Here is a 15,703-nt window from a genome sequence, read left to right on the forward strand (position 1 = left end):
CCTAGCCATAAATGTTAGAACTGGTTTCACTGTCATAAGCAAGTGTGATAGCATTTCTTCAGAGAATGTCTCTGTTTGCCATTTTGCACGCACGTTGTACCTAAAGCTCAGGATACCTGAACTTAAAAGACAGTCTTGCTTCAGAGATGCTTCTGGCTTCCAAAACACCCTGTAGCTGATGTTTTAGCAAATCATCAAGACTAGCGGGAAGGCACACCAGCATCTTGATCATACAGATTCTGTGTAAAGGTTGTTCACATGGGTAATAAAACAACTGACTTCCCGTAGCTAAAATGTTTAGAAAAAAATATATTATATTGTGAAGGAAAAACCTGCATCCAAGTGATGAGTTAAGACATAAAGTCTATGTTTTCAGAACTCTTCTATTGGTCCACAGCAACTTAAGTAAGTCACTTTACCTCCAGGTCTCAATTTAACCATTTTCCCTCTTAGGAAAAAACTGACATTTTCCAACTTACTTCAAATTGATTTTACAACCAACTTTAAGATTGCATGTTCAAGGTGGGCTTTACACCCTGTTTTACTGGATTCCCTTTGCTACTGCATGAACAAGTTTCTGTGAGACTAGAAAGCTCTAGTAAGTTGGTATAATTCAAGAGACCCCAGAAAACTCTCCCTCTGAAATGGGTTGAATGGCGGCCCCCAAAAAGATGCATTCATGTCCCTAACCCCTGGAAGATATGAATGTGACCTTATTTGGAAAGAGGGTCTTTGAAAATATAATTAAGGATCTTGAGATAAGATCCCCACCCCCCACCCCACCCCCGCAACTATCCTGGTGATCCCTAAATCCAATGACAAATATCCTTAAAAGAGACACACAGAGGAGAGACAAAAGGAGACAAAGAGAAGGCCATGTGACAATAGAGGCAGATATGGGAGTGATGTGGACAAAGGTCAGGTAATCCCACCAGAAGCTGGAAGGATTCTCTCTTAGAGCATCTGGAGGGAGGACCAACCTTGATTTTGGACTTCTGGCCTTCAGCCCTTTGAGAGAATAAATGTGAATTTTTTTAAGCCACTGAGTTTGTAGTAATACATTTGGGTAGCCCTAGGAAGGGAATACACCCTCCTTCCCTCTCCTAAAAGTATAACCCAAGTATTCTGAATGTTTCCTTAAGGGCAGTTGCTATTTGGTTAAGCAATTTCATCAGGTATTATCTTAAAAGTGCAACAATCCTTAAATAATTCCCCCATACCTCAAGGCTAAATTTATGTGGGATCTTTCTTCTGCACAGGAAAGAAAGGAGCAGGGAGGGAGCCCAAAACACCTGGGTAGGAACTAGGGGAGATGTCAAGAAGGAGGGAAAGATAAGAAATAAAGAAGGACCTGTTGTAGAAGTTGAGAGGGGTTCAATTTTGAGAGAGGTTCAATTATTTGGGTATAGAAAGGCCAGGACTCAGGAATAATTTTGGGAAGGAAAAAGGATTTATTTACGACTGGCTGGGCCTGGAGTCTCTCATGCAAAATCCCAGGCCCAACCAAGATTTTTGAGTTCTATTTATACAGAGGAAGGGCCAAATGGTTCTTTGTTTCAGTGCTCAATAAGCTTGAATTAACATATATCTTCTACATCCTAGGTAAGCTTTTAGCATGGACTTCATACAGTCCAGATAAGCTTTTAGCACATTTGGTTTGCATTTCCCCTGAATAGTTAAAGTTTTATAGAGTTTGCATTGCTAAACTGTTTCTCCAGGACTGGAGTTGTTGTCATGGTTACCAAGGGCAGGGCTGCAGTTCTCACTGTCCCAAATGCACAGCTCAGGACACATAGAGTTCAGGTTATCTACGAAGAGATGAACAGCGGCCCACCGCCCCCATAACCTACATCATTTCTCCCCTTTATGCCAGGTTATCTTGCTAAGCTTTGGCTTAATTATTGTTGGAGTTATGAGGTGGGTGGCTATTCATTGCTTTGATTGATTATCCCACCTATTAATTTCCCAGTGAGGGTCCAAAGACAAAGTTCCTGGGTAACATCCAGGGTTTATCCTGTTTTCAGAAAAAGTTCTCGTTCTGGATAGTAGAATCCTGGGGGTGGGGCCCCCAGCAGTCATCCTGAAGGTTACTGGTGCTTACGTGGATTTATTGCGAAGCTCCAGATCCATCTCTTAATTTTATTTTACCCATAGAGAGTTTACACCTTTAATCTTAAAGGGGTGCTGAAGAGAGATGATCTCTTTTCTGTAACTACTTCCTGCTGGCCATGTATTGTAGTCCTTACCTAACAAGGTGGAAAAACTTTGTTTTATTTTGACTGGAGGAAGATGGATCTGGCATTCTTTATGAAGCTGGATGAAGTTTTCATATGGTTAATAAGATGTTCCTTCTGAAAGAAACAAACAATTTAAAATTTTTGGAATACCTGTTTGTTTGTTTTTAAAAGAGGACATTGGATTACAGAGGTAGACTCAGACCTAATCCAAATTTTATCTCGGATCAGCCCAGAGGAAGTAATATTGACAGAGCCCCAATGTTACTTGACAGCATTACCTAAAGAAGGAAGAAGCCTTGCAGAAGCAAAAATACTACTACTGGCTTAGCTGAAAGGCCCGTATTCCAGAAAGTGTGTTCCACAAAGTGTGTTAGGAGGGTGCACAGACCAATCCAAATGCTGCCTTCTCACGGTTCAAATGCATTTTTCCGTTCTGCTTAATGAATGAGGCATATTTTGGATACATGGAAACAGTATTTCAGGCTATTAGCAACTAAATCACAAGGAGAGTCCGGAAGCAATGGAAGATGCCTATCAGTCTGCACCAGTCCATTCCTGAATTTGGTAGGAGTGTCCCCTCACATTACACCTTCCCTCATTTTCATCTGGGGATGCTTTTTAACTGGCTTCCAGGCAAATCTTTCCAATGCCCAATTGCCCTTCCTGTTAAGAGGCTTCTCCCAGCTCTAATGGGTAACCTAAATTTCAGTTTCAAGCCATTGCACCTTGTAATTACATCCTCAGCCACTGTAAATAATCTATGCCCTCTATTATATCTTTCCCCTTTCCCCATGATAGGAACCTGTGGGAAAGGGAGTTGGTTGCCTTGTTAGTATAACATACACACTGCTCCTGAGCAAAACGCAACCAAAAGAAAATCAAACCCGCACTCCTGATCCCTGAGTGAGAAGCACCGTTATTGATCTTTTCCTTTTTCCTATCCTTCAGCTGATCTGAGTGTCTACACTGACGTGCTCTAGTGCTGTGGCATTTATGCCATCTTGGGGAATAGCTGTGTAAATGCTCCAGTAATTTTATACATCTTCAACATACCATTGTGTTAGAACTTGAGTATTTGAAGGACTGAGAAGGACAGACTTTCCTCCTCCTCCTCCCACCCTCATGTAATATGAATCAAAATCCCTACTAATTGGCCCTCCTCCTGCAAGTTACAGAAGTCTAGACTTGGTGGCAACCCCTTTTTGTAGAAGAGATTTAATGGAGGAGAAAGTGCATGGGAGGGGAGTTGGCAAGCAAGCAAATATAGAAGAAACTTGGAGACATAAGGAGCTTTGGGTAAGCCAAGATAGAAAGCAAAAGGATATTGTTTCAAACACACATACAAAGCATACACACAAAGGTGAGTGCACTTTACCCCGCACCAAATGTTCCCCCAAATCGAGGAAAAGTGAAGTTATTAATGCAACACATTAAAGACTTTACAACAATGCTTGGTGGTGACTTCCTCCCTCCTTGTTTTCTTCACGAGCTATGAAAAACAAAAATAAATTACCCAAACAGGTGATTTGGGGATTTTTCCTTCCATTCCCATGATTTCACTGAAAATCTCAAAAATTGCTAAGAGAAACTTCATTCTCCTGTCAAGCCGTGGATGCGAGCTTAAAGAGGCAGCACCAGGGGGATGCTAGAGCAAGCTGAACAGCCAAGCTTGCACCCAGGGTCTCCCTGAGGGCTGCTAGTCTTATATGACCTGCCTTCAGAAAGCCACCAGCTCTCAAGACCACAGCAATTTGGTTCAGGAATACCTGCCTCAAATACTTTTTACTTTTTTAAAAAGAGAGAGAAAGAAATAAAGAAAAATGGTGACACAAGGCACTACTATGGGGCAATTCTTTCAAACCATGCTGACCATTTCTGTTTAAGGAGTGCTGGGTTCAAGGTAGCTGCTGCTACAGTTAGCAGGGGCAACGATGGCATCAATCTGATGCCATCGCTGAAGCAGTGCAATTCGTACAGAGAAGACGACCTTCCCTGAATAGGAAAAGCCAATGCTGGGCTGCCTTAGGACTGCAGCGTCCTCACAAGTTCAAGCCTTTGCTCTTCCCAGATCCTCCTACTTCCCCTCTGCAGACATGGAGACCCTCTATGCACAGCCCTCTTCTGTCTACTTCTAGTCCCCCCACACACACGAAGTGCAGGAAGAATGGAGTATTTGACTTTGAATTCCTAGCATTCATATCTTCTGGGTTTTCAAAACTGGTTTCAAAAATAATGCCTAGAAATGCTGGGCCCACCACAAGAGCTGTGGTTAGGAACATGGCTCTGGAGCCAGACCACCCAAGTGTAACTCATTTTGGAGCTATTTGACCTTGGACAAGTCATTAAAACCCTCGAAGCCTCAGTTTCCTCGTCTGTAAAATGGAGGAAATCATAGTATCCACCTGGTAGTATTGTTGTTCGGGTTAAATGGGATATTGCCCATAAAGGGCTTAGCACACCGCCTAGCTCAATAAATGTTAACGATTATTAGCACCGCCCCCACCACAGGTGCTCAATAAAATCTTGCTGAATTGAAGTCACACCAGTGGGAATGACTAGCAGATGTGAAGGCTGCCAGGGCTTTTTTTTTTAAAAAAAAAAGTTTTTCCCACCTCACTCTGCATCAAATGACCTCAGAGATTTTTTTTTTCTTTTTTCTCCTCTTTCTTTTTTTTTGGGGGGGGGGGGTAGAGAATGAATAGGGGATAGGCGGCTGCATTTCTGCTGATTTTCAGTTTTTCATTCAGGACAGAGGAAACCAAGACTAGCAAAGTTCGGCAGATGATTTTCATAAAAATATGACAGGGCTATTAAAAAGTCTAAATGTAAGTTGTGTAATGAGCATGAATCTGAATACATTTAAATTTCCTCTAGATCTAGTCACTCCAGCCACATCCTTATGTATGTTCAAAGTGTGCTTTTGCAAATGGGAAGTGACCAAGACTCTCAAAGAAAACAGAATTCCTTCAGCATGGGGGGGCGGGGGTGGTGAAGGGGGATCAGGAGGCAACGCACAATTGTCATGAAAATTAACCCCTAAAAATGCACAGGGTTTTATTACCAAATGGATGCCTAAGGAGATTACAAGATTTTTAGGGTCTTTACTATATCAAGAGAGCAACCTGCATGCCTAAAATAATTAAGAAGAGACTCAATTATCCAGTAAACTGAAATTTCAAACCACTCTGCTTACCTAAATGGTGCTTAGACTAAAGCACCATTACTTCTGTTTAGACAAGCCTTAGCAAAGATATACAGGGAGCTAAAGAATGGGACCCCACATTCTTCCCTGAGCCACAACAATGCCTGTTTATGTAAATAGGATTTTCAATAACACAAGGGAATCTGAAAAAATGTTTTCATTATTGTCTCTGGAAAAGTGCAAATGCAGAAGATGAAAGTCGAGAGGCTTTCACTATGATGGGCACTGAATACCCTAAAATATTTATCCTATGTGAGTCTGAGCTGTGATTCCAAGTGGATCTAAAAAACAGGCAATGACTCTTCTTTAAAAAGTCCAATATGAAGAGGTAAAAAGGCTTCTCTGATCCCATGACATGCTTGATGAGTACATATCTATTCACAAACACAGCTCACGGGAAATAAAAGTAGTAGTACATATCGATTTACCTTTATTTGGCAGCCGCTTCCAAAATCTGGGCCAAAACATAAATATCCCTGTCTCCATCATCATCCCCATCTGACAATCAAACACTAGGGCATGACCATAACAACCTCCAGGCACAGACTAAAAGCTCATTAAAGACTAAATGAAGGCTATTTATAGAAGAACTAAACAAAGAAGGAAAGAACTATTAGCAAAATTAATTAGTCCATTCATACTTTTGACAACTATTATTATTTGTTTGAACTCAAGTGTCTAGTTCCTTTACTGACAGGTATAGATGACTACAGAGATAGCACATATCTCAAATTTTAAACTGACCCTGTATTTTCTTTGGTTCAAGGACTTAGGGTTTGACCTATACTCCGTATATCAGCCTTCCTGTGGCTGTTCAGGCAGCTGATAAGAGGCAGAAATCCTCCTTGCTCATTAGGCCATTAGCTGCTGTTTAGCAAAGGGGTGGGGAGGGGAGTGCTCAGTGGCCCAGAGGAATGTGCTGGACTCCATATATAAAGCCAGCCCCAATTTGGGGTTAAGAATTTAACCTTAAAGGGCTGACAAGTCATAAATTTGCCCGAGGTTCATATATATGTGTGACTTTCACAGTTTATATTTCCTAGCCAGAACCCAAAGTCAAAACATGCCCCTGATTAATGAATGGTTCTAATTGTTATTCCTGACTTGAGAACATTAGTCTTTATCCATAATATTTTCTTTAAAAACACACAATCTGTCCTAAAACTCTCTGGCTTAGGAGAGTCTGGAAAACTAGCTAAGGAAAAAAATTGGAAGAGTAGCCTAAAGTTATCTGTTACTTGGTGCTACCATTTTGGTAGTCAAGATGAACTCAAAAGCTTCCATTTCATTGCGTCCATCAAACAAAGTGCAAAGGAATGTCCTCCAAATCTAAACATCTGAGATAAAGAAACCATCTGTGACTCTACACCAAAAAAATGAGCTGGGGCAGGAGACGAGTGCTGGGCTGAAGTGTCCTCAAGTACATTTTGTCTAACTTGTTAAATATTCATACCTAAGTACATAACCTAACAACCTTAGCCAAGCTTGAAAGAGATAATAAGATACAGGACAAACAAAGATCCCCATAAGTATAAAGACAGAGAAAAAAAAATACCAAGGAATAATCTAATTGGAATACACTTTCTAACCTGAAGTCAAATTTGAAACTGGGACAATAGAACCCCACTCGTGTATTCCTGAAACGTGATAACTTCATCAGGGAAAAGCAGCCGATAATTTAGTTAGCCTACAAGGTAGGTGTCAGTTCTGCCCCACATTAGCAGTGTTTCAAAGGGGCCTCCTTCTCTTTGGAAAAAAGGAAAGGCATTCGACATAAGAGAAGACATTTCTAAGAACAGAGCTGCAATTTGCACTCATTGAGAATTATGACAAAGTGAGAGAGAATGTAAACTACATAGCAGTGATCTGACGTTCCACAATGAGACTTAGTTAGCCCTTTCCTGTCTGTACAAAGTGCCTTTTAAAAACTCAGAGTTCTTAGAAAGTGGAAGGAGACTTCATCAGTGAACATTTTAAAGGTCTTCATTTCCAAACTAAGGAATCGAATTTCACAATATCCCAGGAGAAGTAACCAGGTACCCAAATCAAATATGTGGGCAGAAAGGGAAAGCCTGTTTTCACTCCAGAATCACTGAGGGCAGGCAGGCGGATGTGGAGGACGGTAGGGGAAGATGGGGGAAGAGGGAGAGGGGAGAGGGAAATCAGGAGCTATAGGAAAAGGAAATGCAACTTAAAACTAAAATGCAAAGGAAAATATAAAATGCTCCGCTCATCTATTTTGGTAAAGAACAAGAAACCCAAAACCTTGCAATAAATATAACAAGCCATAAAACACCTTCTGTTTTAAATTATAACCAGTTGAGACAGAGTGCAGGGGCAGAAGGAAGGAAGGGGAAAGGGAAAATATGGGGAGCAGACGGACAAACAGATGAAGTAGGGCCCTCAGTAAATTTGGAGGGCTATGATGAGTATGCCCAGCACATCTACTCTTCCCCTTAGTTATGGGAGTCAGAATGACTTGGGCTCCTTATTGTCATTACCCTGTGAAATGCTGATGATCTTTTCAGGAGTTTTACCCATTTTACTCAGAATCGTTAGCTCAGGGTAAGTCTCATTGCCACTAGGACGTAATTGGAAAATAAAACTGGATTTTGATGCAGGGTTGGGGGAAGACACTGAATGATTAAATGAACACTAGTTCGTAAGTCACAGTCAAGCTTTGTGAACGAGGCAACCTTACTCTCTCTGAGAACAAAGAAAAGGGAATCTGACAGTTTTTGAAGGCCGAAAGAACCTTCAGGCATCGCTATTAAATTGACCCACAGCACTGAAGTTTCAAAGGCAAGAAATGACTTAGGTTTTAGAAATTAACACTTGTATAAAACCTTCAGAATTCCATGGGGGAAAAATAAGCCTTTATTTCAGAATAAACTTTGAAGTTTGAAAACAAAGCAGAAAAATCTGTTTCTGAAAACAGAAGGACTATTTGAAACAGTTCTTCCATGGCTTTTTGAAAACCTTCAGAAGTTCCATTCTGACTTCCAGGGATGGCCAGAGAAAATATATATCCCAGAATGCCAGCAAAAGAGGAAGTGGCAAGCCACTAATTCCCTAGGGTAAGAGCAAACTATCTCAGGAGGTATTTACCTCAAGCCACTTTAAATTAAGACAAGATCTAGATAAAGGTTCTACGCATCTGGCTGAGCAAAGACTGTTTTCCAAATTAAGCTGCAAAGTTATCAGCCACCATGCAGAGAGTCCCCAGGCTCTCCGTGGACCATTCATTCTCATTCATATTCATTCATTCTCTCTATGGGTACCTGAGGCCACATCAATAAATGGCTGAAGCACAGCACAGTGTGAGAAGTCAGAACATTTATATATTATACCCAAGATCTCCAAGGTTCTTACTCTCAAGGAGCTTAAACTTGGAAGTAAACTTTCTCAAATTTTAATGTGCACGAGTTGCCTGGGGATCTTGTTAAAATGCAGATTTTGATTCAGTAGGTCTGGGGCCAGGTCTGAGATTCTGCATTTCTTACAAGCTCCCAAGTGATGTTGCTGCCACTATTTCTGGAGCACACTTCGGGGAGCAAGGTAAGAAGAATAAAGTCAAGTACATAAATAATTATGAGAGCAAGCAAGAATCAAGGCTACAGGAGAAGTACAGTGGCAGCATGGATCAAAGAGGGGAAGGATCACATCAAGACATAAGGAATCATGATGTCGTGAGACTCATGAAGGAGAAGGCATTGCACTGAGGCCTTGAACGGTTAAGGATGCATCAGATAGTAATGATGGGATACAATTCAGGTGATCTATAAGCAAAGGCTTTGGGGGCTTACAACTACAGGACCCTTTCAGGAATGGGTCAGTAGGCTGGTCTGTAATGCTGAAATAGAGAGCACACACGTCAAGGGGAGCTAGAAAAATTGCCTGGGGATGGAGCAACAGAGACACTTGGACTACAGGCTAACTTGTCTGAACTTGATCCTATAAGCACTGGAAAGCTATGGAAGGTTTTGGTCTAAAAGAGCTGAGCTTTAAATAAAAAAAAAAAAAAGACTAACAGCAGGGAATCAGGGTGAGTGGCATGATGGAGAAAGATTAGCAAGACTCAGCCACTTAATTTGGATGTGAGATGTGTAAAAGGAGAAGTCAAAGATGACCACAAAGTTGCAAATCTGGGTACCAGACAGAGGTGCCATCACTAGAAATGGAGAGGCAGGTTTGTAAGGATGGGAAAAGAAAATGATGGACTAATTTTTCGCTCTTTTTTAAGTGAAACACTGGCAAGACTTTCAGATGGAGATGTCCAACAGACAACTGGGAAATACTTTACTGAAGAGCAAGGAAAAGGTCAGTTGGAAAGAGATATGGGAGTCATTCAAACATCAAAGATAATGAAGTCATGGGAATGAATGTGCAAATGGCCAAAAAGAGAGTGGAAAGGGCAAAGGACACTAGTGGAACACTTATATCTAATAAAGGGTGGGAGGGAGAGGGCAAATAAGCAATAACAGAATCAGTTTTACAAGTAGGAGGGGAACCCAGAGTATACAGTGTTGCAAAAATCAAACTGTGGGAATGTAAGGAGAGTACTTTATTTACAGAACATATTCCATCCCCTCATAGTCCAGTGGGTATAGAGGAAACAGCATGGACTATGGAGTGAAACAAACCTGGATGTAAGCCAATCTTAGCTCCGACATTCCACAACCCTTGGAAAATTAAATCTTTCCAGGCCTCCGTGTCTTCATCTGTAAAATGGTAATGGCATCACCGACCTTTCAGGTTTGCTGGGTAGATTAAATTAAAGATTAAATAGAAAGCAATTTGCACATAGTAGGCACATGATAAATGATAGCTTCCATGATTTTCCCTCGTGGCCCTTCCAACCTATTCCATCAACCTAAAAGTGGCCTCAAAAAAAAAAAAAAAAGATCTACTGAAAAACAAGGCATTTCAAACTTACATTGAATGAGGGAAGAAGCCCTGATGAAGACAACCACTTGAACAACAGGGACATAGCAGAGAAACAGAAGTTTATACAACCCCTTCCCCTATTCCCCCCACTATTACATCTCCATAGACACTTAAGGAAAGATCAGCCCAATGACACAAGTATTCCTAACATTTGCTTGGAACCACATGTTTCAGAGACGAGCCAGCAGGGCCAAGTCTGCAGTGGAATAGAGACAAGAGCTCCAAAAGCTACACACTGTTACAGCTTTCATTCTCCAGAGTGGAAAAGTGCTCCCCCAAGGGGGAAGGGCAGGGGGCCTCCATGTTGAAACCAACCAGGTCGGTGAAACTCAGCACCAACAGAAATGTTATGAGTGGTTGCATTGTTTGTACATGAAATATATTAAAGTAAGACTTTCATAACATAAATTTAAGGTATGATCACAAAAGACCACCCACTACTAAGAGTAATAATTAAAGAAAGACCACCCACTACTAAGAGCAACAATTAACAACTTGCAGTTTGAACAACTTGCATAATAATTAAGTATTCCTATCAAAACTAATAGAAATCTGGTGTCTGGACTCTAATGTGCTTCTCTACACAGAAGTCCCTGCACTGTGTGTGCGTGTGTGCGTGCGTGCATGTGTGCACATCCACCCGTGCACAAATGATAGTACATTATTTGCAAAGTCTTGGATCATGACAAGATACACTCATACTTCTTCTTAATCAAGAGAGTTCCTGAAGTCTTTGGCACTTTAAAAAAAATTACCAGATGTTGGCAAATACATTTTAAGGCATGTCACATGCAAACGCCTGGAAAATATCATCCACACCCATTACTTCCAATTCAAGTCTATATGCTGATGAATCCCAACTATGCTTCTCCTGAACTCCAAAAGAGTATACACACTCCTTCCCAGTGATCTCATCTATTCCCAGGGCTTCAGTTACCATCTATATGATGATAATGTCGAAGTATTTATCCCCAGCCCTGACTTCTCTCTCTTTTGTGATTCAAAACACAATCTCAACTACCTAGGAGACATTTCTGCCTCATTGATCAAAGGACATCTCAAACTCAACATGTTCAAAACTGAACTCATGATTTCACTCCTTAAATACATGTTCCTTTTACATTCCACTCATTTATTCAACAAATATTTATTGAGAACCTATGATGTGCCATGGTCCCACCACCGAAGCCAAAAAAACTGAAAGCTCTAGACTCTCCCTTTTCTCCTCTTATCTAGTCACCAAGTCATGTCTACACTACATCCTCAGTTCTTTCTACTTTATCTTCTACTCTTCTATTTACTGCCCCGTCTTCTTACCAGCATTACTGAAACTGTCTCTGCAGTGGCCTCCCTGCCACCACTGTCTCCAGTTGTCCTCTATACTGAAGAAACATTTCCCTTCCTAAAATGTCTTCATGGCTCCTTATCCTTCTTGGATATATTCCCTGCCTCCTTTTCTAGTTCATCGCCCCTCTGCTTCCCCCACATCCGTGTGCTCCAACAAATCCAAATTATTCCAGTTCAGCAAAGGTGTCATTTTGCCTCTCAATTCTGTACCTTTGTACAAGTCTTACATGACGGCCCTCCTAAGGCAACTAGTCCTGCCCCCCCCCCGCATACTTCAACAGCCCCCAGATCTCCACACTGGTGCCCAGCTCTATGGCAGCCCTCATCACGCTGCTGTGAGCATGCATGGTTTTCCTTGCCTGGCTCCCTCACTAAGCAGGGAGTTCCTTGCTTGCAGTGATTTATCTTGTTCATCAGTAACTAGCCCAATACCTGGCATAGATTCAATGATCCAAAAATGCTTGTTGAATTAAAGAATGAATGAAAAACTTTTAAATATTTATGCAGAGATAGCATATAAAGTTCATTATGAGTAGGTTCCTTTTCTGAGAATTACCATCTGTTTTCCAAAACAGATAAATGTGGCCTACACTGCAATCATTCCACGAAATCTAACTTGAAAGTGCCTCTTGGGTCACATTCTCATTTCGATGGAGTCAATACGCAGTGGAGCCAGTGCTAGAAAGTAGATGATTCCAAGAAGTATAATTAAAATCTTTCCAAAATGGGCCAAATTCGCAGTATGGGTCAACCAGCACACTTTAAGGAGGATCAGACCTCTGTACATGGGAAAAGTGATGGAACCTGTTAAGCAAGCAGTAGCTCTATGATATCAGTGACAATTAGTGCTGCAAATATTGGGGGCCAAATCAGCTGAAAATTGTTTACTTGCACTGTACAAACTTGTGTCTATCTCTTCTGGGTGGAAGTTAGGCTTATTCTCTAGAGCAGGGGTTCTTTCCCTTTTTTGTTCTGTGGACGCCTTTGCAAGTCAGCTGAAAACCACGGACCCCTTACTAAGTCCTCACTTTACTATGTATTATTTGATAAATACACCACACCCACACCAACACATCCCCACATGCATAATGGTTTTTTTAAATTTCAATTCAAGCTCATGGACCCCTGGTTAAGAATCCCTGGCTCTAGAGTATTAAAAATATACAGATGTATGTGGATATTACATGTTTATGTATGAATGTATAAATATATGTGGGGGGGTGAAAGAGAGAGAGAGAGAGAGAAATCAGGCACATCAGTGGAACTCAGAACCTACAGAAACTTTGAGTATTTGCATTGTTTATACATAAGATATATGAAAGCAAGGCTTTCATGATGGAAATTGTGAAAGCCCACCCACTGCTAAGAGTAGCAATTAACAACTTTCAAACAGTTTAAATACCATGCATAACTCTTAATTGTAGCTATCAGAATAATAGAAGTATGTATATAACAAATCTAAACACCACATTTAGATAAAGTTGCAGTTAAAAATCTCTCTCTTGTCACCTCTGGAAACTTCAATTTTGAAAGAGGGTCAGCAAGGCTCCCAGGGCCACAGAGGACAGATAAATATGCTTCAACACACTGCCCCCTCCTCAGTCTCTGATGCAGATCAATTTAGATGATGATGCATCAGAGAATCAGCCACTCTCTAGTTATATGCCATCCTAGGATGGCAAGTCCTCTGGCTCATGTCTTTAAGTGTTTATTCTTACATTCATTCCAACATTTATTAATAACTCACTACAAGGCACTCTACTCACTGCTCTAGAGGATATCATGATGAACTCAAACATGGCTCCTGCATTCAAGGGGTGTAGGGTTTTGTATAAGTAAGGTATGTACATCAAAAACCATGGATACTAAAAAAAAAAAAAACCAACAACAACAACAAAAAACACATCAATACTACGAAGGCCCCAGAGCTTTCTGCTTTCTGCGTGCCGCTACAGCAGAGCAGAACAGAGCAAGAGGCGAATCTGAGATGCTGTGCCAACCATGCCTGCAACAAGAGCTGCTCCTACATGCACCCCCATTAGCCTCTTGTGTCCTCCCAGCCCCGTGGCCAGTGGCCAGATTGTAGAGTAGGGAGCTCATACTTACTCCTCCTCCAATGACAGCTAGAGGACAGGTAGAAACTGCGTGAAACCACTGTTCTGGGATTCTGGAGACCAGGAAATCACTATATAGCATCCACAGAAGGGCAGGATGAAGAGACTGAGAAACTGCAGTAGAAAACCATGAGTAACTTGCTCCACAGTGACTGCCAGCACCCAAGACACACACCCTCAGGGTGAGCCACCACTGATCCAGTCCCTGGCTGGCTACTGAGGACAGACAGGGATGTGGAAGCCCTCTTTCTTCAGAAAGGGGGATGGAGGGCACAGTGAAGTACTGATTATGGCTTTTGATCAGCGAATTTAGGTCTCTGGGTCCTGGGTCTGAACTATTGTTTTAGCCCAACTCAGACAGGGACCTCCACAGCCATTGTTTCAACCCCATCCCCGACCGGAGCAGTGGAGGTTTAAAGATACAAACTGACTCCTAAGGGCAGCAGGGGACAGCTTGTTGAAAAGCATCATCTGCTGGGCAGGCCAGGAAAGCACAACTTTCCGGAGGCATCAAAAAAGGCTTTTTGGCATCTTTTCTGACTCTCTCCCCGGGCCCTTTGGAACCCATCTGTGCCCCCTTTATGGATCCCTGTTTTGGCTGGGAAATACTAGCTTTGTATACTAAGTCCCCTCTGGTATACTCTCCTCCAAGAATTTGCCCTCTAGCTAAAAGCAGCTAGAGGCAAAGAAAGGAAAGTTAAAATAAAATTTTTTGAAAAGCAGCAGATCAAGATTCCCAGAGAAGGAACAGACAGAGGAAAGGAAACTTTCTCCTGGGGACAAAATAATTGCACAAACAGAGCAATCTTACTGCATACCCAGGGCAAGAATCAGACATAGATGATTGAATAAATCTGATCAGTTAAACATAGGCAATTCTAAAGATCTAGAATAAGTTGACCCAACCGTCAAAGAAAAGCCTTAACACAAAACTAATTAACAGTAAAACCCTAGGCAAGAGACAGAAACTGACTTTCCTAGTAAATTCATCAAGATAATCAGGTGTCTACAACATCAGCAAAATTTACAAGCCATACTAAGAAACAGGAAGATATGGTCCAGTCAAAGGAACAAATTAAAAAGTTGGAAGAGACAGAATTTGGAATGAATAGATAAAGATGTTCAAACAAATCTCTTAAATCAATTCAAGGAGATGAAGGAAAATATGGCAAAAGAGATAAAGCATAGTAAGAAAGACACTGTGTGAGCATGAAGAAGAATATGAAAGTATGAAAAGAAATACAATAGAACTTATGGGAATGAGAGGCACTACAGAAGATATTAAAAGTACACTAGATGGGAAGCAGACGTGGCTCAACTGATAGAGCATCTGTCTACCATATGGAAGGTCCAGGGTTCAATCCCCAGGGCCTCTTGACCAGTGTGGTAAGCTGGCCTGCATGCAGTGCTGTCATGCACAAGGAGTGCCATGACACGCAGGGGTGTCCACATATAGGGGTGCCCCGTACACAAGGTGTGTGCCCTGCAAGGAGAGCCACCCCACATGAAAAAAAGTGTAGCCCTCCCAGAAGTGGTGCCACCCACATGGAGAGTTGATACAGCAAGATGACACAACAAAAAAGAGATGCTGTTTCTCAGTGCCGCCAGATAACGCAAGTGGACACAGAAGAACACACAGTGACTGGATATAGAGAGCAGACAATGGGGGAGAAGGGGAGAGAAATAAATAAAAAATAAATCTTAAAAAAAGTACACTAGAGGCATACATAGCTGATTTGAACAGACAGAAGAAAGAATCAGTGAACTAGAAGATAGGACATTCAAAATCTTATAGACAGTAGAACAAACAGAGAAAAAACAGAGAAAAGAATGGAAAAAATGAGCAGGGTCTTAGG

General features: G+C 41.5%; 1 protein-coding gene across 1 annotated transcript in view; it reads right to left on the bottom strand.

Moving 5' to 3' along the window:
• GPC3 (glypican 3) overlaps positions 1 to 15,703 on the bottom strand; it is a 514,875-nt gene that overhangs the window by 488,418 nt on the left and 10,754 nt on the right. The gene's annotated exons all lie outside the window — the stretch shown is intronic.

Source organism: Dasypus novemcinctus, chromosome X (genome assembly GCF_030445035.2).
Source record: "Dasypus novemcinctus isolate mDasNov1 chromosome X, mDasNov1.1.hap2, whole genome shotgun sequence".
NCBI lineage: Eukaryota > Metazoa > Chordata > Mammalia > Cingulata > Dasypodidae > Dasypus > Dasypus novemcinctus.